General features: G+C 35.4%; 1 protein-coding gene across 5 annotated transcripts in view; it reads left to right on the top strand.

Annotated features, from left to right (window-relative positions):
• LOC115210669 (pre-B-cell leukemia transcription factor 1) overlaps nt 1–27,212 on the top strand; it is a 382,335-nt gene that overhangs the window by 236,943 nt on the left and 118,180 nt on the right. The gene's annotated exons all lie outside the window — the stretch shown is intronic.

The raw sequence follows: 27,212 nt of genomic DNA, 5'->3' as shown, positions 1-27,212 counted from the left end.
AAAGTATATATTCTTTTATTCTTTTATTTGTTTTAGTCATTTGACTACAGCCATGCTGGAGCATCGCCTTTAGTCGAATCAAATCGACCCCAGGACTTAGTCTTTGTAAGCCTAGTACTTATTCTATCGGTCTCTTTTGCCAAACTGCTAAGTTATGGGGACCCAAACACAACAAGCATCGGTTGTCAAGCGATGTTGGGGAGTGGACAAACACAGATACACACATACATATATACGACAGGCTTCTTTCAGTTTCTCTCTGACTGGTTAGATCTTACTATCAAAGGCATGTCAACTGGGTCTGTCCATTTTTTTTCTCACAGCAGTTGAGCATATTTGAGAAATTTCTATTGGTATTTCTAGCATAACAGGCATCAAGTCTTAATTATTCACTTGTGTATATATATATTCCCTTGTGAGTGTGTGTGTGTGTGTGTGTGAAAGAGAGAGAAAGAAAGAAAGAGTGTGTGTGTGTGTGTATGTATGTCTCTATACTCCTCTGTGCTGTTATGAGAACAAAGATAAAAAGATTCTGATAATGATTGTTCATAGATTTTTGTAAATACAGCTCACTATTGGTCTTTTGCAACTTCATTTCTGTCAACAAGGACAATTATTGAATAGAAATGTTTTAAGATCAGTCAGTCTGCCAGCCTCCTTCACAATGAATCAATCATTAGCTTTAGTTCAGCTGACAAAATGCTGTTAATCACTTCCGCTCTGTATCTTTGATTGTGATGCTTCTTTCATTGCAGTTAGGCATATTAATTTAAATGATCGTGCATGTTAATACATATGGATGTGTGTCGATTTACTGGATTACAATGATAAGCATTTAACACTTATGGCAGCTATTGTATTTTCAACTTGTACTCACTTCTTTCCAGTTTTATGCTGTATCACTTTTTGCCTGCCTATTTTTCTCTCTTACTGACCTTTCCACATGATGTTCCTAGCTCCTTATGTCTTTTCTAAGCCGTACTGTATCCAGGATTCAATTATCCAAAATGTCTTATGACTTGTTAAGACATACACTCACATACCATACACCATCATCATTTTAACGTCGTCCTTTCCATGCTGTCTTGGGTCAGACTAATGCCCTTCCTATCACCAACTCCCACGCAGAAGTTTTCAAGCAAGGTAATAGTTTTCCTATGCCCAGACAGGTTCTCATAGAATACTGGAAATAAATGACACTGCTTATATGACAGTGACAATCGTTTACAACTATCATGCAATATCAAGACAAGCACACACTCACACAAAAGGCTTCTTTCAGTTTCTTATTTCTTTATTGCCCATGAGGGGCTAAACATCAGGGGACAGACAAGGAGATTAAGTCGATTACATCGACCCCAGTGCGTAACTGGTACTCAATTTATCGACCTCAAAAGGATGAAAGGCGAAGTCAACCTCGGCAGAATTTGAACTCAGAACGTAACAGCAGACAAAATACTGCTAAGCATTTTGCCCAGTGTGATAACATTTCTGCCTGCTTGCTGCCTTCTTTCAGTTTCTCCCTACCAAATTCGCTTGCAAGGCTTTTGTCGGCCTGGGACTATAGATGAGGACACTTGCTCAAGGTGTCACACAGCCACACATTTGCCTATGTATATGTATGTGACTTTCACAATCACACAGTTCAGAATTAGATTTTCTTGCATGGTAACTTCACCAAGTTCCTTTTGTCTAACTTGAACCCTTGTCAGTGAAATTGGAGAGACAGGAAGTGAGTGAAAGCTTGTCAGATTGTGCTTTAATGGCTTACTTTGTCACTCTGCATCGCACCAATTGTATCTAAGAATTAAGGTTACATTTGTCTGTGTTCTATCTCTTGCGTGCTAATTCAGTGGGCACATTGCTCAGCTGATTAAACAATTGAATATTCATCATTGAAAGCAACAGAAACTTATTTTGTTTATGTGTATATTTATTTAAAGTTAGTGTTTTTATATAGAAAAACCCAGCCAGCAGCATACACTGAAAAGAAATCAGTGATTGTGCAGACTTTTGAGTATTTTATTAGACCTGAATACAGCATCGTTGTGGCTAAGGAAATGGCTCAGCAGTTTGAGTAATAATAATTTATCTGGCAGTTGCAATCACTCTGTTTCTGTCTAATGTTGTGTGTATGCATCTGGGTGCATATGTACTCATGCACAGACATGGATGCAGGCATTATAGAGAATACCATCATCAACAGTATTCCTTAATGTATTGTTTTTCCATGTTTGCACAAATTGTACTAAATTTGTTGGGGTACATTTTCTGTGGTTGGTTGTTGCTTTTCTTGCAGTCAGTCTGTTTAATCAGCTGAGCAATATCTGTTTCCAAGCTAGGTAATATTTCCCCATGGCCAGACATAGAAGACTGGAATCTAACATCATCATTTGTATGGTGGTGATTCGCATTTACAATCATCACATAAGGTCAAGGCAAGAGCACAAACGCATGCATACAGAAATAAATATACATGTGTACACACGCACCACCAACCCATGTATGCGTCGGTTTTCTTTCAGTTCCTGTCTTACCAAATTCACTCACAAGGATTTGGTTGGCTGAAGGCTATAGTTAAAAAACACCTGCTCAAGATAGGACTGAACCCAGAACCATATGGCTGGGAAGCAAGCTTGTTAGCCACCTTGCATCTATTATATGTATAAATTTATGTACGTGTGTACATGTATATGCGCATTTATTTATTACACACACACACACACACACACACACACACACACATTAACATTTCATCCTAATATAATTATTCCTGCATTTTATTCATTTTAGTCCAAAGTATGTGCTTATGAGTCAGTAACACTTAGCCAATTCAAATATAAAACTCAGACTATATAACATCTCTGCCATTAATTCTTGTAAAAATATTAGATTTTAGTAAACTTGATAAATTATCAAACCTACTCACACTTATTAAAATTCACCACTTACTGTTTTAATCTTTAAAAAAATGATATAACAAAACTGATAATGTTTTAACAAGTAAACAAAAATAAATTTTAAACATGTATTTAATTCAGAAAAAAAAATTGCATTAGATAAGTGTAATGTACATATATCATATGTAATGTATATAAGATATCTAACATATATATAAATATGTACAATATATATATATATATATATATATATATATACATATGCACACACATATATATATATGTATATGTATGTATATATGTGTGTATATATACGTGTGTATATATATATATATATATTGAAAATAAATATAAAATATATATATTTGTTAGTGCTACTGCTGCTTTTGTCATTGTTTGTATATCTATAGCTTTGTTTTCATGTTTTCCCATCTCTTGCTCTCTGGCGAAAGACTTTGTAAGTACCATGTCTGCAACATAAGAAATAATGGCTCCATGTGTCTGTGGCATGCCAATAAATATTACAGTATAGTGAGATTCTTCAATACAAGAACATCAAATATGGAGGGAAGGATATAAGTAAAGATAAGTAAAAAGACAAGTTAAAAGAAAATGAAGAATACAGAAACAAAACAAACAAAATAAAGAAGAGAAATTAGTGCTAAATCTTAAGTAATATGCAGAATTGGAATAATAAAGACACCCCTCTTTCCCTCGACTTCGAAAATAAAGCTGTAAATATAAAACTTTAATACATACATGTGTATATGTATGTATATATGCTTGCAGGTATATTTAAATGTATATCATGTGTATGTTTATAAATTTATATATATATATATATATATATATATATATATCATTATTTTTACATCCTCATTGCATGCTAGTATGGGTTGGACATTACGCCTCAGGTTTTTTGTTACCTTCCTACAACATATAGGAATACAGTTTACCTATTGTAAAAATCCAGAGGTCACATGTATCATCCCTTTTTTTTATATTGTGGTATCATGCATTGTTTTCTCTTTGATAAAGTATCTCTTCCAAAACAATAGATTTTTTGCTGCTTCCTCCTTCAATGTATTAACCATTCAATATTTAAACCAACCATATCCAGCTCAAATATTCAACCTGTTTTATGTTTAAAGTTGGCCATATCTAGCCTCTCGGACCAACCCTACAATGTCATTTAAAAAATAATCACATCATTGAAATCTTGCAGCTATGAGATAATGCAAGATTAATTCAAAACAATGTGAATAAATAAGAAGAACATTTAATAGAATAATCTGAATGCTAAAGGGTTTAGCTTCCTTGTGGCTTTTCCACTTTTTACTTCTACATTTTTCAGAAAACCTGCATTTGCCTATCTGACTCTGTATGGTATACTTTGTTTCCGCTTTGCATAAAGTTTTACTTATCTGATTTTTTTAAACATATATATGTATAATATATATACATCATCATCATCATTTAACTTCCACTATCACAAGTAGGATGGTTTGACAAAGCTGCAGTGCTGTGTTGTGCTCCAGTGTCATCTTTGGTTTGGCATGCTACAGCTGGGTGCCTCTCCTAATACCAAACACTTTACAGAGTGTACTGGGTGCTAACTACGATACATAAATGATATTATGAATCTATGTTATGCATATCATCACCATAACCTGCACTTTCCCATGCTTGCATGGGTTGGATAGAATTTATTGAGGCAGATTGTTTATTATGTTTCTAAGCAAAGTAATATGTCCACATGGTCAGGCATGATTTCATTTAATATCGAAAATGAATGACAGTGACAGTCATTTACAATTATCACAAGATGTCTAGACAAGAAGATACAAACACACACACACAGACATGATGGGCTTCTTTCAGTTTCCAACTTCCAAGACCACTCACAAGTCTTTGAGTGACCTTAGACAATTGTGGGTCTGAATCTGAAACCATGTGATTGCAAAGCAACCTTCTTAATCACAGTTATACACATGCACTAATGTGTGTGTGTGTGTGTGTGTGTGTGTGTGTGCATGCGTATGATGTCTATCTATTTTTATATATCTGTGTGTGTGTGTGTGTGTGCATGCATATACATCTTCAGATATGTGCATATACATATACAAGTTTGTATGTATAAATGATTAGGAGTATAAGAAACAGTGGAAAGGAAATTGCTCTACTTAAAAGGCCATCACCACACATATGTGAATCAGTAAGTATTCACATAAGAGAATGTTATATGCCACTTGGGACATAAAAACTTGGTAAACAAAAGCCAATTCCTCTTTGGAATTCCTCTGTATTGTAGAGTACAGTAATATCTTCAATTTCTTCTGTATTGTTTCAAATTCATGCATCTTGCATTTTGCGCACATTAGTATATCTGTCCTACCTCTTCCCCCACACACATGTATGCATATATATATGTGCATATGTAAATATAGACAGGATCCTCATGTGCACACGCAGCCACATACACGCACACTCACACACACACAGCACTCTCACACTCACTTTGTGCATAATCTGGCAGACTTTCAATGATGTTGATGGCATGTTGATGCACAAGTGCATGCAGTTCTGTATATATAGATACACTCATGTGCAACCAATCATTTAATGTGCATGAGTGTGTGTGCGTGTGCGTGTGCATATATGTGTGTCTGAACTCCTGTGCACACACACACAAACTGTAACATGAAGCATGTGAAGCCTAACATGTGTAACTGGGTAATAATGGTACATATATGCATGCATATAAGACTATTGAGGCCTATAGTAACAGCTATTCATATATATCAGGAGTATATACACACATATTAAAATGCAGTCATCCTTACATTTGTGAGTGCTTGTGGTATGTATAATGCCTTTACTGCTCACTTTCAGTGTATCCGTGGTCACAAACTCATACAGACACACACACACACACATATAATACAGTCAAGCATGCGTTGCTTCTAAGCATAATACAAATTATTGTGTACACACTGTTGGCAGTTTCTCTGCCCTCTCTCTGCTGTTTTTGTTTTACTCTTTGTCACTCTTTGTGCGTGTGTGTGTGGAAAATTATGTTTAGATGGTTGAAATATATTTTGGTTATGAGGGTAAGGTCTTACAATGTGTTTTTCTATCTAATATAACCAAATATAAATTTTGTTTTATTATTAGTTATCTGAGCTCATGTTAGCATTTTGTTAGCTAATTGCATTGGTATTGTTTTGTATGATTGTGTAACAACTGTTAGTTTTGTTATATAACTATCTACAGTGTTATATAATGTAACTTGTTAGTCCAAGTATTATGTGCTGGGTTTTTTTGAGATAATTTTTAATTGTTGTTGCCAATATACTATTTTGACATCAGGTACATTTACTGCGTCTGTATAAAGTTATGGATTTTAATATAATGCCAGTGCACTGTTGTGATGTTGGTATATTGTTGTGCATTTATACAGGTTTGTTATGTCAGTGTACAGTAACAATGTTAATATACCATTGTAATGTCAGGATATTGTTTTGGTCAAGAGGCAGTTGTGGAAGAGTACAAGTGTAAGATTGCGATACAAAACCACTAAAGCTTATTATTGTTATTTTAAATATTCCAGTTGCTGTTATTTTGTCTTGAGATAAAGCTTTGAACTGTTCTTGGATCAGCTTCTTTGACAACAATTTTTGTGTTTAATTGATTCATTGTAGAATGGCTTGTATTACTGAGTTAAGTGCCTTGCAATATTTAGTGATGAACCCTTTAATTTCTGAGTTCAAATTGCACCTCATCCTACTTTGCTCTTCATCCTTCCAAGGTCCATAAAACAAATGTTAACCAAATTCTGGAGTTATATATAACCTACTGTTCCTTTATCCCCTAATTTTTGTCCTTGTCATCATTCATTCATCCTTTCATGTGATTGAACAACCAATCCCAACCAGTCACGATTGATGGCACAGGTTACACTATTCATCCTTTCAATCGCTGAATGCGAGACCTCCATTTCAGTAATTTTCCCAACTCACCACCTCACACTTGCATGCGAGTCATCACAAGGTTACCTATTTACAGCTGAGTGGACTGAAGTGATGTGAAGTGGAGTGTCTTGCTCAAGAACACAATGCACAGCTTGTTAGAAAATTGAAACCATGGTCTTGCATGTAAAACCATGAGTGCAACATTATAACCATTAGGCCACATGCCTTCACACATTATTGGTTCTTGTGAGTTCCTCCACCCTTTCATCCATGTACCTGTGTAAAGAAATCAAGAAAAACATCTCAAAAAATAAAATGCACTCTTACAGTTTCTGTGTTATTTGGTTTTAGGTTTTTCAAGAAGTGGTTACTCCGGCCCTTTGGCTATTCTGTTTATGGTTGCTCTTAGATGAAAAACTCAAGATGCTTAGTTTTAAACAATCAACTTTTATTATTAGAATCGTCATTTTATTAGAGCCACGGGCAGCAAGTTGGCAGAAGCATTAATATGCTAGACAAAATGCTTAGCAGCATTTCTTTTGGCTTTGTGTTCTGAGTTCAAATATCACAGAGGCTAACTTTTCCTACCATCCTCTCAGTGTCAGTAAAATAAAGCAAAAGCACCAGCCAAATATTGTAAATGATTTACCCCTTTCCCTAAAAATTGCTGGTCTTGTGCCAAAATTAGAAAGAATTATAAAAATTATTGTTATCAAAATCACTGACATTGTTTTCATTCTGGTTATCATTACCACCACCACCACCATCATCGTATTGGAGAAACTTAATGGTATTGCAACAGAATGGAAACTCACACCTCCGGCTCTGCTTAAGCATCTTAAATGCTAACTGCAGCGACTGAAATTACTGGATCATTGCTTTGTAGAAAACAAGTTTTTACTGTTTGGAATTAAATAGAATGAAAGATTAATCATATCATCATGTTGACATATGGTTTTTTTTTTGTTTCATTTTGTTCTTGGAATAAAATATTTGCTTATGACTTTATTTTGATGTTGTGCTCGCGATTTTAATTTCGTTGTTACTTGAAGGGTGAAATAGGGAAAGGATAGGGAAGATGGAAAAAGCATAGTGTGTAGGTTCATATATTATCTTCCAATTAATTGTTTGTGCGGCTGGAGGAAAAAAAAATATATATTAGTTATGTCTTCAAGATAAATTTTATGATGACTTAAACATGTTTAAGGGTTCATTATAATTTTTATTCCTCTTCAAGAGTAGACTGTCTGATCACTAATATCTTTCCGTACAAATTAATCTTATATGGGATAATTCTCAAGAAGCTGACATTGGGTAAAATGCCTTGTGGTATTCCTTTTGGTTCTTTGTGATAGGAGTTGAAAATCCCACCAACATTGACTTTGCTTTTCATTATTTCAGTGTTGATAAATAAAATACCAGTTCCGTACTGTGGTTCAATCTTTTCTCTCTTTAGTAAAACGTCAGCTGTGTTCAGATCTGGAGGAGCGTACACTTTGCTATATTTAAAATGCTTAGACAATGTTTAAAATGCTTACCAACCACATGGTTCCGGATTTAGTTCCACTGTGTTGCACCTTCAGCAAGTGTCTACTATAGCCTCGAACCGATCAAAGCCTTGTAAGTGGATTTGGTAGATGGAAACTGTAAGAAGCCTGTCGTGTATATGTGTGTGTGTCTGTGTTTGTTCCCCCACCCCATCATCGCTTGACAACCAATGCTGGTGCATTCACGTCCCTGTAACTTAGCGGTTTGGCAAAAAAGACCAATAGAATAAGTACTAGGCTTACAAAGGATAAGTCCTGGGGTCGATTTGCTCAACTAAAGGTGGTGCTCCAGCATGGCCGCAGTCAAAATGAGTGAAACAAGTAAAAGAATAAAAGAATGTGTGTGTGTATGCCAAGCATTTTACACACACACATACACACACATGTGCATGTGCATGCAACAAGCTTCTTTCAGTTTCCGTCTACCAAATCCACTCACAAGGCTTTGGTTAGCCTGGGGCTATAGTAGGAGTCACAGGCAATGGAGCCCAAGACTATGGGGTTAAGAAGCAAACATCTTACCACACAGCCAATAAGAATTTCATGTTTGAATTAAGAAAGGGTATATGGACAGAACAGTTAGAAAAAGCAAGCACCTCTGCTAGATTTACTCACTTCTACTGTTGCTCCCCCCCCCCCCACTCGCTTGCCTCTTTTCTCTTCTTTTAAGAATTCCATGGCACATGAATTTCTATAGAAATGGAATGCATAAGGGAGAGAGGAACTAACAAAGCAAACTCTGGTCACCAGGCAAATTACATACATGAGATGTCGATCATGAGGAGTAAAGTAGTGAGATTGTGTTCTAATTATAAATTTAATTACAAGTGTCTCACAAGTTTGTGATTTATTCTTCATGGCTTTTGTTTAAATTTTCAGTTGCTTTTCTGAAACAAAAGCCTGTATACAATAAACATACTGTATTGTCTTTGTTGTTATTGTTGTATTCAGGTTTATTTCACACGCTTCCTCGTCTCCTTTTTACCATAGGAGAGAGATTTTTCTGAGATACTCCACTGAGATTGATTGTTGTTATTATATATCACATCCTTTCAAATAAACCTATTTTGTCTGGGTTTTCAGCTTTATTTTTTTTTTATTATTTTTTTTTTTTTTAGCCATTTTTTAGCTTCACTTTATGTAATGAATTGTTAAATTGGAAAAATGTCAATTTTTAAATTACACAAATTATTATTATTGTTGTTGTTCTTATCGTTATTTGCTGTTTATTCATGTTTATATTCTTTTTTCACCTTCATTGCTTTTACTGAGATATTTTTATATTTTCATGGGAGTTTTTCGTTTGATTAATTAAAATTATATATGTATATCTATAATCCAACCTCAAGTTGGAGACACAATTAAATCTGTTCACTCTAAGGTTTTTACTGAGCAAGCTATAGCTAGCCAGCGATTATTAATATCCTTCAGTCTATCACCACCCCCTCATCACTCCCTTCCTCCTTTCTTTATCCCTCTCTCTCTCTCTCTCTCATACACTCACTCCTCAATCAGTGTCACTTTTTCCATCTTTTCCTTTCTACCTTCATCTCAATATTGATGATGGACTTGCACGAGATTGAAAAGAATGCATATGGAATAAATGACCATGTTAGCAAGAACAGACAGAAAACTGTTCTACAGCAGCATCGCATGTGGTGAGGATAGCAGTAGTAGTAGTAGTATAAGTAGTAGTAGCTGCTGTAGTAGTAGTAGTAGTAGTAGATTTTGTAGTTTGGTGGTGTGGTGGTGAACTTTGCTTGAATTCTTACTTGCATCAAGACAGACAACAATCCGTAACTTGCGTTGTTGCCCACATTAAACGATTCCATAATGCTAGAAGAACCTATGTCTAGTGTCAGAAGTTCCAAGTTGTTGTGAGTTCATTCCTCCATAGGTCTTTCCAACTAAACTTCTCAATCGTCATGTTTTTCCTGTAACAAAGCTGTTAACTCTGATACTCATAGCAAGTATAACTCTAACCCAAGACATCTTTGGAATCCATTGCAAATTTTTAACTCCGGGATGCAAGCACACACACACATACTTGTGTGACCTTGCTTTCATCAAGTATATGATTTGTGATCCCAAGACTTTACCACTTTACTTTCACTGCTGTTTTTTGGTAATTAAAGACTGTGATATTTGTACAGGTATGGCTGTGACTTGACTTGACAGCATTCACCCAGGGTAGGTTGAGCTGGCTTCATTCATCCTCAACGCTGCATCTCTCACAAACGCTGACCAGGCCTGGCGATTTGAGGCTAACGACCGCGTGATCTCCAACCACTCCTTATTCCAGCGGCGAACGCCGTAGATACGGGGGCCTAGGTTGGGTTCCAGATCAGCCTTGACTGTGAGCTTAGAAGTTTGGTTTGAAATCATGATCCTGAGTTCATTCCTACTATTTTCTACCTTAACAACCAGTGCTTTGAAGGTTGTGTGTGTGTGTACAGGTATGACTGTGTGGTTAAGAAGTTCCCTTTGCAACCATGTAGTTCAGTCTCAATACCTTGTGAAGGAATTTCTTAGACAGAAGTTGTTTGGAAGCCAGTCATACATTTATTTGTTCCCCTCCCCTCCATCCCACTGCTTAGCAACCAGTGTTGGTTTCTTTATGACACCATAACTTAGTGCTTTGCCACACAAAACCGAAGTACCAGACTTAAAAGTATAAGTATAGGGTTGAATAATGTGGCTAAAAATGCTCCAGCATGGCCACCGTCCAACGAGTGAGACTATTTAAAAAATAAATGAAGTTAAATCTACTCTTTTATCATCAGAATCAGCTGTTTGATTATGTGTTAACTTTACCAGGTTCTATTTTCTTTGTCAATTTTTAAGTGAGGATTACCTGTATTGCATCTGGGACTATGTGTGAGATTAGATATAAATTTGTTGTAATCTACTCTATAGGTATAGCAAAGGTAAATATTGCAAATAAAAAGTAGTCCTTTGTCAATCAATCTGTCAACCAGCAAATACTTTGGCTTCTTTTGTAACCTCCAACAACTGCAATCAGATGTATCTTGGTTGTGATAATCTCATCTTTTATTAGAACATGTGCATCAATGACCACTTAAATAAATTTGTTTTCCTCCTTTTAAGGTAGTAGGGTGTAATTTGGGGGAGATTTGGCTGTTTTTTCCAGCTGGTCAGTTGACTGCATAGAGGCTGTCTTTGTGGCTTAGATTCCCTCAGTGTCTTGTAGATTTCTTTCATTTATTTGTGTAGTAGTGGTTGTTCTTTAGTCCCAGGTTTTTCCCTGATCTTCAGGTATATTGTATCTAAAACTTAAGCATTATCCTATGTTTCTTTCCTTATATGGATAGTAAGGTGTCATCTGATGCTGATTTAACTGTTAATTATAGCTTGTTGTGTTACTAACCATGTAAAGATGTTCCCCTGTAGTTGTAGTTCTTGTCTTTTTTGCTCTAGCCAATCTTAATCCTGTACACCATGCTCAATGAAAGGCATTCCAACCATGGCTATTCAGCAGGTCAAGTGACTGTGTAAAGCTCCCATTTTGGCTGTTAGTCCACAGGTATTGCATTGAGCAGAAATTGCATTAAGGCAGCGAACTGGCAGAAACGTTAGCACGCTGGGCAAAATGCTTAGCGGTATTTCTTCTGCCGTTACGTTCTGAGTTCAAATTCTGCCGGGGTCGACTTTGCCTTTCATCCTTTCGGGGTCGATAAATTAAGTACCAGTTACACACTGGGGTCGATTTAATCGACTTAATCCGTTTGTCTGTCCTTGTTTGTCCTCTCTGTGTTTAGTCCCTTGTAGGTAGCAAAGAAATAGGTATTGCATTGAGCAGAAAGCAAACATGCCATTTTTATTTTCATCTTAACATTTTCAACTAGTAACCCCAGCTATAAACCCTTATTGAGTTTAGTAACCAGCATAAAAAATTATTAAGGAGTAAATTTTAAAATTCCTCACTTCATTTTAGAAATGACATGCCACCAACACACCCATTCATTCACTCATCTATCACCATCTTGATGTTCCCTTTTCCTTGCTTGCATAAGTCAAGCAAAATTTGTCGAAGCTAATCTCCTACTGCCAGATGCCCCTCCTTTCCTCAACTCTCAAACGTTTCCAAGCATGGTAGTATTTTCCCATGACCAAACATGTTTTTTCATGGAAGACTTGTACAATGGTCATGTGCATTTGCAATCATCACATGATGTTAAGACAAGAACACAGAGGGGGAGGTGCATGTACGCACGCACACACACACACACACATAAAAGTATCTCGTTCTGAATCTAGATTTGTTTTGGTTTTCTTGCATTTATTAGTTAACTTAATCTCTCTTTGTCCCAGAATGGTAATGTTCTACCTTAAATATATCATAGAAATCATCTATTTCTTTCGTGTCTTCTCCTCTCCACTCAACCAACCCAAACCATCTTACCACTACTTATTACCTTATCTTACTCCTTATGCTTACATCCTTTTCTAAGTACACATGATCACTATGACATATAAATTTGATGTTGCACGTCTATAACAAGAACCCCTGCCATCATCATCTTCTACATGCTGCAACGGTGGATCTATTAATGCATATTAAAATTGCTATTATATATCATCTCATATAAATTACACCTTCAATTTCAACAATATAATTGCTTTTCTAAATAGATTACTTACTTTCTCTTTCTTTCATCATTCTGGCTTATGTGTATGTTTGTTTGTGTGTGTGTGTTTTAATATAAATCTTTTCTTATTTCCATTTCATATGGAAATAAAAAACAAACAAAAATATTGTTTACATTACATCAATTGGATCAAGTGTTTATTTTCCCTTTCTATAAAACCTTCCCGTGTGTTAATAATGTGAATCTAAAGCATTTTGTATGGTTTGTTGGTATATCTTTTTTCTGTTAATTGAACCATAACGAATAAACAACATAAAGACTTTTTCTGTTAACAAGCTTAGTCTTGGCATTGTGCCTCATTATTAAAAAACACAAAAAAAAATCCTGCTATCTGTTTATCTTGTATGTGTCAAAATACTTATTTCCTCAGATTACATATTATTACATAAATTAATAGTAAACCCGCATATACCCTTACATATATACGTATACATACACAGCATATATACACACACACACACACACACACATGTATGAAGCTATATGTATCTGTGTATATGTGTGTATATATATATATATATATATATATATATATATATATATTATATATATATACACACACACACATACACACCCACATGCATATATATATATATATATATATATACACACACACATACACCAGAGATTTCCTCTATTTTTCATTTTTGTTGTTATCTCAAATATATAATTAAACTAGCACATTTGTTTGTTGTGTTTTGTTTTGTTTTTTTTTTGTTTGATGTTTCTCTTTTCTTTTTTTTTTCTTTTTTTTACCCTGCAAAAATCCTTTATAATGGAGGAATGAAGTTTGCCATAGCTTTCTGTTAGGTCTCTTTCAAAGATATATATCTCTTAAGAATCATGATTTATATCAATATCTCTAAACTGAACATATTTCCCAAGGTCATCTTGCATTATCATTAAATTGCATTACTTAACAAAAGCCTTTTATATTTATTGTAGCTTTGTCTTTTCAATCTACTGTGTTCTCTTTATCTCTCTCCTCCTCCTCTTTTTACTCATATCTCTCTGCTCCCCCCTCCTTTCTCTATCACTCTAAGCCTATCTATAGGCCTGTATTTTCTTTATCGTTTCTCTCTCTCCTCTTCTGTTTCTGTCTTTGCATCTTCTCCACTTACTCTGACAAACTCTGAAAACTTTTGATGCTTAAGTTAAGATATTTTCATTTGATTTCTCTCAATGATATTGTTAACGGAGAAAGGCATGAATGCCACAACTCTGATTCAACTTTCTGTACAGCCAAAATGGCTAATATCACCTAAAACTTAGTTAACCTATTTCTTTACTACCCACAAGGGGCTAAACACAGAGGGGACAAACAAGGACAGACAAACGGATTAAGTCAATTATATCGACCCCAGTGTGCAACTGGTACTTATTTAATCGACCCCGAAAGGATGAAAGGCAAAGTCGACCCCGGCTGAATTTGAACTCTGAATGAATGTAGTGGCAGACGAAATACTGCTAAGCATTTTGCCCGGCGTGCTAACGATTCTGCCAGCTCAGACTAATTTATATTATTTTGTTCTGGACTACATAGGTAATGCTTACACAAAATCAACATAATCTGTTGTAGACACATATTTAAGTAGTATAGTTTGCATGAAACATTGTTGGATATAGGTAAATATTTTTTTATTTATTTTTTAAGTCAAAAACAGTGTGAGTTAGAAATTAACTTGTATTACAAGTCAATGGTTCATGCTTTTACTTTGAATTTCAATATTTTGGAGTTAGGCCCCCTTCTTCAGGAAATCTTTGGAAATACTTTATGAGCTATCTTCTCGATTCTGTAGTATGTGTTTTTGACTGATAAATATTTTAAACTGATGTGTGTGTGTGTGTGTGTGTTTGTATACATATATATGTATATATAATAATATAGATCATGATAGATCGCTAGCCACTAAACATTCTTTATTTTCTCTCCTTGTTTCTTTCAGTGTTCCTTTCTGTGGAAGAGCATAGGCTCGAAACGTTAAAGACTTTTTCACTTCCTGAGCATTATACTAACACATTTGTTTGTTGTCTATGCCACCTGTCTTCGTCTTTTGTTTTTTTGTGAATTCTCCCAATACATATATGTGTGTGTGTGTGTGTGTATATATATATAATTCATACCTCAGTAAAGCAGTTACTGTACTTCAACACTGGGATTATGAATTCAGGCGTCTTCTACTTCGGCCTCGGACCAACCAAATCCTTAGGAATGGATTTGGGAGACAGGAACTGAAGAAAGCTCATCATGTGTGTGTGATTGTGTTTGTGTCTCATCACCGCTTGGTAACTGATGTTTGCCTGTTTACATATTCTCTAATTTAGTAGTTTGGCAAAAGAGGCTGATAAAATAAGTACCAAACTTTCAAGATTACTTCTGTTCAAGTTTTCCATGATTGGAGAACATAAATGGGACATTTACAGTAGTGATAGACTGAAGCTTCAGCTTTGACTGAAAGAATCCACTCTATTACGTTTATTATTATCATTATTATTGTTTTCATTAAGGTGGTGAACTGGCAGAGTCATTAGCATTCCGAGCAAAATGCTTAGCAGCATTTCATCTGTCTTCAGGTTCCGAGTTCAAATTCTGCCGAGATCGACTTTGCCTTTCATCCTTACCCACTCCCCTGAAAAACCGCTGGCCTTGTACCAAAATTTGAAACTATTATTATTTTATTATTATTATTATTATTATTATTATGTGGAAAGCTGGCAGAATCATTACTATGCCAGGTAAAATGTTAAGCGGCAGTTCATCTGTCTTTATGTGCTGAGTTCAAATTCTGCTGTGGCAGATTTTGCCTTTCATCCTTTCACGGTCAATAAAAATGTACCAGAAGGGTCTTCATTCAAAAAACATTGTCCTGTCCCCAGTTTTCCCACTGATGTGCATACATCTCCAGCCGATAGACATACCCATACATACTTATATCTTTTACCTTTTACTTGCTTCAGCCATGATGGGTTTAATCAAACAAATTGACCCAGTACTTAAAGGACGTAAACAAACCAACACCAGTTGTCAAGTAGTGTGGAGGTACAAACACACATACACACACACACACACTTATATGACATATTTTCACAGTTTCTTCCTACCAAATTCACTCATGAGGCACACGTTGGTCCGAGGGGTCATGCAATGGGACTTGAGCCCCAAACCATATGGTTGCACAGCAAGCACCTTAACCACCTTAACCATGCGTGTGCACACACACACACACACACGGCGAGAAGACATTTGGTCAGGGTACCCCTGCAGTGAGATCAAACCTGGAAACATGCCTTTTGCGAAATGAACTTAATAACCTCCTGCATACATGTGTATGCACACACACACACAGTCACTTTATCGAAGTTATTAGATTATCTATCCCCATCCAAATTCTAAATATGTTGTGCATTTGTTATTAAAAACAGGCAGTTTCTATAGATTATTCCTGCTATAATGTAATTATAACTAAGAGAAACCCTTCAACATGACCCCACCTACCCACCCAATATACCCCATCGGTTGCCCATTCACTCACTACCATCCTTCCTCCCTCCCTCCCTCACTCATTCACTCACTCATTCCCTTCCTCCCTGGTCTGTCCAATTGCTTCATCAGTGGACAGGCTGTTGTGACCTTGTAAGTTCTCAACCTGATGTTGAACAAAAGGTTAAATACCAAAGTCTCTGCTGTTATATCTCTCTCAGTTGATTTCCCTTCAAGTTATAAGCAAATGCTTCACAGGCTATTACAGGGTGCCATTTATTAGACATTCATTGCTGAGTTTTATATTATTTATTATAAATTCCTATTATATTTTATTCCCTGTTTATTTATATTTTATGAATCGGTTTCTCCTTCCTTGCCTTTTACCGTTGTTAATATTTGTCTTTGTGTTTTATTAATTATTCCGTTTTTAAGCTAATCACATATATTTGCATCTTCTTGCTTTTGCAGTTAAAATATCATCACCATAGACTTTGCTTGTCTGTGTGGTTGATAGTTTTGGCTAGAGCAAGCAAACATCACTGAAGTGTGAGAACTATTTATGTCAACCAGATATGTATGTGCCTCTGTGACTGTCTCCCTTGTTGGCTGTCCCCCTTCCAACCTTTTTCCTCATATCACTCTCTGTCTGCCTGTATCTCTCTTTCTCTCTATCTCTCTCTCTCTCTCCCTGGTGTGTGTCAGCAGTGTGGTGTGTTTCAATACACAAAACAAGTCTGAAGCCACAGTAGCTTGATAGTGGTGTTGGCACAGTTGTCATATTCCCTTAGTCAGCTTCACATCTTTCCTGATCTCTCTCTCTCTCTCTTCCCTACCATCCCCCCCCCCCACCACCACCACTACAGGGCCACTTCCACAACCACCTTTACCAGAAGCAGCAGCATACTATCATTATTGCCACCAACACCATCTTGCTTCTTTCTATAAGCTGTCTCTGCTGTTCTTCCACTATGTTGGTTTACTCACTTTAGCATAACATTCTCATCTCTCTCTCTCACTCACTCTATCTCTTAGCATTCTATCCCTCACTCTCTCTATCTCTTTTTCTTTTTCATTCTCTCTCTCTTTCTCTCCTCCCTCTATCATAGCAAACACCTGGATTGTGCAGGATATTTTTACAGCAATATTCACAAGAGATAGCAGTAAACCTCTGGATTAAGATTATTTTCCTCCAGTTTACCAAACACACATTTCTAAGATTATCCTGGTAGTAATTTAAATCATGCTTAGATTTGGATCAATAAAGCAAAACTTAAAATTAGAGAGAAAATTAGAAAGAAAAGCAATTATCTTTTTTGAATATTCTTTCACTGATTTAAACAATATATTTTTATACTATATTTATATTAATACTATATCACATTCCATTATTATATTATTTTATATTGTTTCTTCATCTTTTCCACCTTTTCTCTCCATTCTGAATTGAAAAGTAATCAATATTAAATTTTGCATTTATTTTCAGTTCTTAAGTAATTAATGATTTGATGACAAGTTTCTAAAAAAAGAAGAAATTTTGTAAGGTTGTGGGTGTGTGTGTGAGATACATATGTGTATGCATGTGTGTGTGTGTGAGATACATGTGTGTATGCATGTGTGTGTGTGTTTCTGTGTATGCATGTGTCTATAAACATATGTACATGCATTTGCAAACATATCTCTCTCTCACTGTGTGTATACATATCTATATATATATATATATATATATATATATATATATATATATATATACGTCTCTCTGTAAATATATGTGTGTATATGTATATATATATAATATATATATATATATATATATATAATATATGAGTATATTGTATGTATATATATATAATATGAGTATATTTGTATGTATATATATATAATATGAGTATATTTGTATGTATATATATAATATATGAGTGTATGTATGTATATATATGAGTATGTGTGTATGTATGTATATATATGAGTATGTGTGTATGTATGTATATATATGAGTATGTGTGTATGTATGTATGTGTGTATGTATGTATATATATGAGTATGTATGTATGTGTGTGTGTATGTATATGTGTGTGTATGTATATATATGTTTGTATGTATATGTATGTGTATGTATATATATATATATGTGTGTGCATGTATGTATACATATGATTTGATTTGATATAGTTTCAGCCCATGAGCTGTGACCATGATAGGGCACCACCATTTGGTGTTGCTACATAATTTTACTTTACTAATTCTTTTTAGAAATTAACATTTGGTGCATGAGGAAATTTGCTGCTGTCTTCATCTGCACCTCTTGCTGTGAAGTTGGTTCATCTGGGACACATGACAGTAAGAGGTCCAGTTTCATTTTGAAGAGACCTACATCCACCCCACGCAGGTCTCTCAGGTCCTTCAGGAGGATATTGAAGAGCTGTGGTCCCCTGAAGCCAGCACGGCCTGACTGGCCCTTGTGCCGGTGGCACGTAAAAGCACCCACCACACTCTTGGAGGGTTGGCATTACGAAGAGCATCCAACTGTAGAAACTCTGATCAGATTGAAGCCTGGTACAGCTATCTGGTTCCCCAGTTGTCAGTCAAGTTGTCCAACCCATGCTAGCATGGAAAGCAGACGTTAAACAATGATGTATATATATATATAGGTGCAGGAGTGGCTGTGTGGTTCCAGGTTCAGTCCCATTGCGTGGCACCTTGGGCAAGTGTCTTCTAATATAGCTTTGAGCAGACCAAAGTCTTGTGGGTGGATTGGGTGGACGGAAACTGAAAGAAGCCCGTCTTGTATGTGTGTATGTATGTATGTATATATATATATATATATATATATGTGTGTGTGTGTGTCTGTGCTCCCCACCCACACACCAACATCAATTGACAACTGGTTTTGATGTGTTTATGTCCCTGTAACTTAGCTGTTTGGCACTCTGGCTACTTTGTCAACCAGCAGCCTGTTGTGTGTATGTGGGGAATTTGTGCGTGTGATCTGTTTTTGAATTGAGGTCATTATTTTAAAACTGTGCAACACTTGCTGATTGAGGAACTCAGGTGTTTTATTGAAAGCAAAGATATTTAGTGCAAAGTTCACCTTGACTTCCCTTTTTAATTGTTTGAATAATACAGCAGGTTAAGCATGTGTGTGTGTGTGTGTGTGTGTGTGAATTTTAACAGCTGAATATTTACAAATATTCACATGAAGAATATTGGATTTTAAAAAATCCCTTTGAGTGGAAATAAAAATGAAGGTTACTCATGGGACTCGAACCTATGTCTTCTGTGAACATGACAGATGTGTTACCATTATAGAGCAAAGCAACACTGAATTTTCTCCATTTCAGAAGCTTTATATTTATTAGTGCAAGTATGCGCATGTGTCGAAAGTGGCAATGAAAGAACAACCATTATACTCTTACACACTTTTCGAGCATTTCATGGCCGAAGTATTCCCAAAATTGAAGAATTTTGTTCTTTATTATATCAAGACATTAATTTTCTTTTTTTCTTTTATTATATTAAAACATTAAAAAGAAAGTTTTAATCATTGCTAGTTGACAAAGAAACTAAACAGAACATGCAACTTGCATGTAACATTACAAACACGACATAGATACAAAGACAAGTTACTGATAACAAGACACACTTATTTGAAAACAAATGTGCATATTTATTGGGGGAGTGACAGATGTTTGTTTACAAATAGTTTGTATAGCCATCATGTTAACTTCTTAGCTTACATCCTTTTCAAAATTTTGAGTGCAATTTGTACATAAATCTTTCCCTTTTTTTACCCACCTGTTGCTCTCTTTATATCTCTACCTTTCTTTATCATTCATTCTATGTGTATAAATATATATTTGTGTATGTGTGCACACACACACAGTATTCATAACAGCCAATTCAAGTTATTGAATGTGTTAACCTTTTTGTTATTGTATTTATTTTGAGATGCTTCGTGTTTCTTTCAATTACTTCAAATGTGACAAAGAATTTAGTAAAATAACTTGGTTATCATTAAGCTAGTGTTAGGAACATAGATTGTAACTAAGGTTTATTGGAAGATTTTAATTCAAAACTTAAGAAAACAAGACATTTGTACTCAGAGCCAAAGCCGGTTTCAGCCGGGTTGGTATCAAAAGGGTTAAACTAACTCCCAAGTGTGTATGATTAACGTAGCTGAATGGAAAAGTATAACTTGAGCTCTTTTGTACTGGAAGTGTAAGAACACCACAATCCAGTTTACAAGTCACAGAGATTTTTAAAAAAACAAAAAAAAAATTAAAACTTCCCCACCCCGTGTTGAAAATGAGTCATAAAACAAGGTTGGCCTTTAAGCCCATCAGAGTTATATCTCTTATATTGATTCCTTTAGCTATTATCCTATGTGTCAGCATTCCAGTGACAACTGTCTACCCAAATTTTTTGTATAGAGAAGGATAGGTGGAAAGAGAGAGAGAAAGAGACAGGCAGACATGGTGAAGGAGAGGATTTTTGAAAAAGCATGCCTAAGCATGAAAATATATAAGTGTAAGAGCTGTGTGTGGGGTGATTACTTCAAATAGGGCAAAAGCTAGCCCCTTGTTGTAAGGGTAGCACTGACCAGTTGGCTATAAATTTATTTTTGTCATGAGTATATTCTGTGAATCCAGAAGGCCTTTGGGTAGAGGCCTTCTCAGACTGATTTTTTTCTCTGCTAAACAAAGTGTGCACCTTCTGTTAGTCTAGAAGATTCTTCATTTTTTTTTTCCAGTTGTATTGTGCACCATTTTCTTTCAGTATCCATTTAGTATACAAATGCCTGTATATTTTTTTCTTTTAAACTGTACAAATGTGTGGTTCTGTGTATGTATGTATGTTTTTTTTTTTCTGTTTTCATCCTAGACATGTTGGATTGTATTTATTTGAGGCATGATTTCAGAACAGCTGCTCTTCTTGTTGTTAACACTAAACTGTTTTGGTAGTAAGATATATATATATATATATATATGTGTGTGTGTGTGTGTGTGTGTGTGTGTGTGTGTATAGGTGTGTATATATATATATATATAATATATATATATATATACACATACACACACAGGCGAGCTGGCAGAAACGTTAGCACGCCGGGTGAAATGCTTAGCAGTATTTCGTCTGCCGCTACGTTCTGACTTCAAATTCCACTGAGGTCGACTTTGCCTTTCATCCTTTCGGGGTCAATTAAATAAGTACCAGTTACGTACTGGGGTCAATATAATCGACTTAATCCATTTGTCTGTCCTTGTTTCTCCCTTCTAGAACTCAAAACATAAATATATAGATGTTTTCATTAATAATTGGTAGAAGTTACAGATTGATTCAAGGACCAAGAGTTTTGTGCTTTGGCACTTATCAAACTAATCTAATGTGTCCCAATGTATGAATCTCTCAGCCCTTACGTGACTTAGTAACTTCTGATTATTAATAAAAAAAATGTGTATATATATATATGTAAAAGTTTATACATAAACATAGATAGGTGTGATGATAACAACACACCCACACATTTACACAAATGCACACACACACACACACACAACACACACACACACACATACATATATATATATCAGTGCAGGTGGGGTAAGAATTTTGCTTCCCATCAAATGGTCCTGGGTTCATTCCTACTATGTGGAACCTTTGACAAGTGTCTTCTAGTATTGCCTTTGGCCAACCAAAGCCTTGTGAGCTGATTTGGTAGACAGAAACTGAAAGAAACCCATCATATATGTATGTGTGTTTGTGTCTGTGTTTCCCCACCACCACCACCACCAACTGACGACTGGTTTTAGTGTGTTTTTACATCACTGTAACCTACCAGTTTCGTAAAAGAAACCAACAGAATAAATATCAGGCTTCGGGGTCAGGGAAAAAAAAAAGGACTGAGCACAATTTACTTGACTAAAATGTCATCAAGGTGGTGCTCCAGCACACTCGCAGTCCAGTATTTGAAACAAGTAAAAGATAAAAAAAGTGTGTGTGTCCATATCTTAATTTGTTTTACATCCTGTTTCCATGCTAGCATGGGTTAGAGAGAGATATATTTGTTTTGTTTCTTTATTACCCACAAGGGGACAAACAAGGACAGACAAAGGGATTAAGTCGATTACATCGACCCCAGTGCGTAACTGGTACTTAATTTATCGACCCCAAAAGGATGAAAGGCAAAGTCGGCCTCGGTGGAATTTGAACTCAGAACGTAACGGCAGACGAAATACAGCTACGCATTTCACCCAGCGTGCTAACGTTTCTGCCAGCTCGCCACCTTTTAGAGAGATATATATTATTGAGGCATTGTTTTACAGCAGGATGCTCTTTTCTTTTGCTAACCCTTAACTGTTTTTCAAGTAAGAGATCCCTTATTTCACATGTCATCCGAAGGCATAAAGCAATCAGATAGACAATCTGTTGACAGAAGTGACAACAGCAATACCACTCGCAGTGTGTGGCTTTCTTAGACAAGAAATGTCAGCAAACGCAAGTGTATACACTTTTACATGCCTTATACAGGCACATTCATTTGTGTATGTGTGTATTTGTTTTTGTGTGTGTTTGTGTATCTTTTGTTTCGGTCAGTAGGCTGTGAACATGCTGTTGCACTATCTTGGCGAACTTTAGTCAAACAAATCAACCCCAGTACTTATTTTTTTAAGCCTGGTGCTTATTCCATCAGTCTTTCGTTGAACCACTAAATTAAAGGGATGTAAACACACCAACACCAGTTGTCAAGTGGTGGTAGGACATTGCATGCACATGTATGTATGGATATATCTCTCTCTATATAAACGGCAGTTTGTCTGTGCGTGTTTCTGTGTGTCTGTTTGCTTGTACCCTCACCCTGACCACGGCTTTCAACCGATTCTGATGAAACTTGACACACACATAGCCCAATGTCATAATTCAAAACTAACGCAGCGAAAATTTTGAAAAGTTCCCCCAGTTCTGAAAATAATCGATAAATTCGACATGGGGTCGAGAATCAGAAACACAAACCACAGACTGTCTAGGGGACGCAACTCGACCTTTTTAACTCTCAAAAAATTTACTATAATTTTTTTTCCATATTTTTGCTATTTTTTGGCTATAACTCTCTAAAAATGCTTTATAGTTATTTCCCTTACAAACCTGAGCAACGCCGGGCGATACTGCTAGTATATATATATATATATTATATATATATATATATATATATATATCGCCGTGATAGATTGTTACCCACTACACACATTTTTTTCTCTCCTTGTTTCTCTCCTTATGTTTTCTGTGTCCCTTTCTGTAGAAGAGCGTAGGCTCGAAACGTAAAAGACCTTTTCTATTCCTGAGCATTATACTAATACATCTGTTTGTTTTGTACACCACCTGTCTTCGTCTTTTGTTTTTTGGGTAAACTCTCCCTATACATACACATATATATAAATATATATATACATATATATGCATACAACAGGCTTCTTTCAATTTCTGTCAACTAAATCCACTCAGAAGGCTTTGTTAAGCTTGAAGCTATAGCAGAAGACACTTGCCCAAGGTGCCCATGCTGTGGGTCTGAACCTAGAACCATGTAGTTGAGAAACAAACTCCTTACCACACAGCCATGCTGTACCTACACACGCTCTCTCTCTGATACACTTGCACACACACATATTTACATACATGTGTTTTTGGGGACACACACACACACACACACACACACACACAAAGAGCAGGTGCACTAAGTTAATGAAGAAATTTATTCAGGGTTAAACCATTTGCATGAACATATATGCATACATATACCTATTTCACACGCACACAAACATATATAATATATACATGTGCCCACACACACCCTCATACACACACACACACACATGTATAAGCCAATAGTCAGAATTGTATTTGTAGTTCGGAAATATCTTTAGAAACCTTAAATCCTGTTCTTTTTCTTCTCTTCTATTGTTTATTGAATGATGAGTGACATTTTGCTTCTCAGCATCTCTCTCTTCCTCCCTTTGTCTTTCTTTTTCTCTCTCCTCTCCCCCTCACTCCCTCTCTTAGCGCCATTCTCTTACCGTTATAATCTAAATGAAATCAGATTAATCAAATGCAGAGAAACTAGATAAGATATCAATATTTCACCAATAACTCAAGGAACTGCTAAACATTGCATGACCTATTGTACAAAAAAAGAATCTTCTAGTTGTTAATACAAATATTTTATATATTCATTTATTTATCTAGTTTATATTTTAGACTGTCATTGTTTTATTGTTTGTGATGTTCTTTTTTGTGGGTGGGGGTGTGATTATTTTGTTTGCCGTTATTTTGATTAATTATCTCCCAAACATTCATTATTTTAACAAAAATATAGATTAGTTAGAACGGAAAACGAAGGAAAATTTTTAGTAAAACATCTTGATGCTTGATACACCTATTGTAAAGTTTGTTTTTTGTTTTTTCTTCAGAAAACATCTATAGAAAAATGTAGACTATGTGTCTTTGTACGCACACACACATACATGCATACAAAATCTCTTTCCAGCTCCACATCAATTACCCTCTCTTGCTCTTGTATAATGTGAGCAGCCATGTATTCTACAGAAAGAAACCTGTTCTAGCCCCTTCCTTCAAACACCAACCTTTCATCACTCCCCTTCTTAATGTAGCTCCACCTAGTTTCAGTGGGAGATCTTAGTTTTGTGAGTTATATGATGAGCTCACTGGTACTGGTACTAAGAAAAAAAAAACACTCAATTCACACTCTGAAGTGGGTGATGTAAGGAAGAAAGTATACCAGTGCAGGCTTTGATGTACAGCACAATCCTCCAACCTGTTGTATCTTGTCAAGATACAACAGGTTGGAGGATTGTGCTGTACATCAAAGCCTGCACTGGTATACTGGTATAGAAGAGTGTGTGTCTATACATATATATTTGCCAATCTTCCTTGATGAGGGAAGCCGGACTTACTATAATAACTTTATCTGACTTGTCACCAGTTGCATGCTTATGACTTGTTGCATATCACCTGTAAATTATGATTATTATATAACTCTTGGCTTCCTGAAACAGCTGTTGAGATAAGACATTACATAAGTTGTTTATATACATATATATTTTCTTGTATATGTATTCCGTATTATTTTGTGCTCCATGTAGATATATCAAACCTAATTGCATTTATCTCTCTCTCTCTCTACACACACATACATATATATATGAAAGACATACGCATGCCTGTGAGTGTGTGTATGTTGACTTTTGCTCTGAGAAAGTTAGCAGTGACTTTGACCTTTCAACTTGATGGTTAGCTAGATTAAACTTCAAAGTCACTGTCAACATTTTTCCTTGTAAATATTAATAAATTTATACACCACTAAAAAGTATTGAATGATTCTTCAGTTTAATGTTAAATTGTTTTCATTTGTTACTTGACATAAAAACAAACATTAATATATGTATGTGTATGTATATATATATATATATATATATATAAGACAATAAGATTCAAATGAATATGGCACTTAATTTAGATGCACCAGAATTTTTTATGGTGTAACATAATATTATATATTATGATTATATATATATATATACATACACATAAAGAGGGAGAGAGAGAGAGAAAGAAATACATATGTTTACATATATTCATACATACATTTATGTGTGTTTGTGTATTTATGTGTATGTATATATATATATATATATATATATATATATATATATATACTTGTGTGTATACATATACATGCAATAATGGGAAGCAAGCATAGAATGACTGATGATGCTGGTAGTGGTGTGTTTGTATGTACTTGTGTGTGTGTGTTTGCATATAAATAGTTGAACAGTGCAAAAATAATAATAATGGGTTGATCTCGACAGGAATGCCTTTCATTGCATGTGTGCTCAGTCAGTTTTGCCCTAGGCTGGAACATTTATTACCATAATGTCTTACTGTGTGATTCATTGAACACCAATATTATGTGGTTAAGAAGTTGGTTTCTCAACCATGTCTGTTTTCATTCCCACTGCATGGCATCTTACGAAAGTGCTTTCTACTATATCCTCGGGTCAATGCTTGGTTTGTTAGTTGAATTTAGTAACAAAACTGTGGAAGCTCATGATATAATATGTATAATTATATTTCTCTGTGTATGCATATGTACATCTATATCTTGCACTGATTGAACTCTTCGGCAATATTTGTCCTCTGCTGAATTACAGACACTTCCTTATTACTTTCTGTTCAAAATACTGTGTACTAATGGTATTTTTTTTAATCAATTATGCTTTAAAATAAGTATCCTTACTTATTGCATTAGAGTAGAAAGTCTAGTAAAGTACCACAGAAACTGCATTGTGTTGCTATGGCAATCAATTCACAGAATTGATAGTGTCTGAAAATATTTTGCAATATTCAATTAGGTCACTTAAAATTTTGAGTTCTAATCCTGAAAAGACTGCTTCTGCTTGAAATCCTTTTGGGATTGTTAAATTAAGTTCTACTAATATAGTGAGTGAATCATTACATTTACTATATGCTACATTGACCGCTTGAAACTTTGGCATTTTGGGTTATGTTGGAATCATTATTATTATCAATAACCCTTCACATTGAAATTGAGAATTCTATTCTAACAGCTG

The sequence above is a fragment of the Octopus sinensis genome, linkage group LG1 (genome assembly GCF_006345805.1).
Source record: "Octopus sinensis linkage group LG1, ASM634580v1, whole genome shotgun sequence".
Taxonomy (NCBI): domain Eukaryota; kingdom Metazoa; phylum Mollusca; class Cephalopoda; order Octopoda; family Octopodidae; genus Octopus; species Octopus sinensis.
The sequence above is the reverse complement of the archived record's forward strand: the minus strand, read 5'-3'. Positions and strand labels throughout refer to the sequence as shown.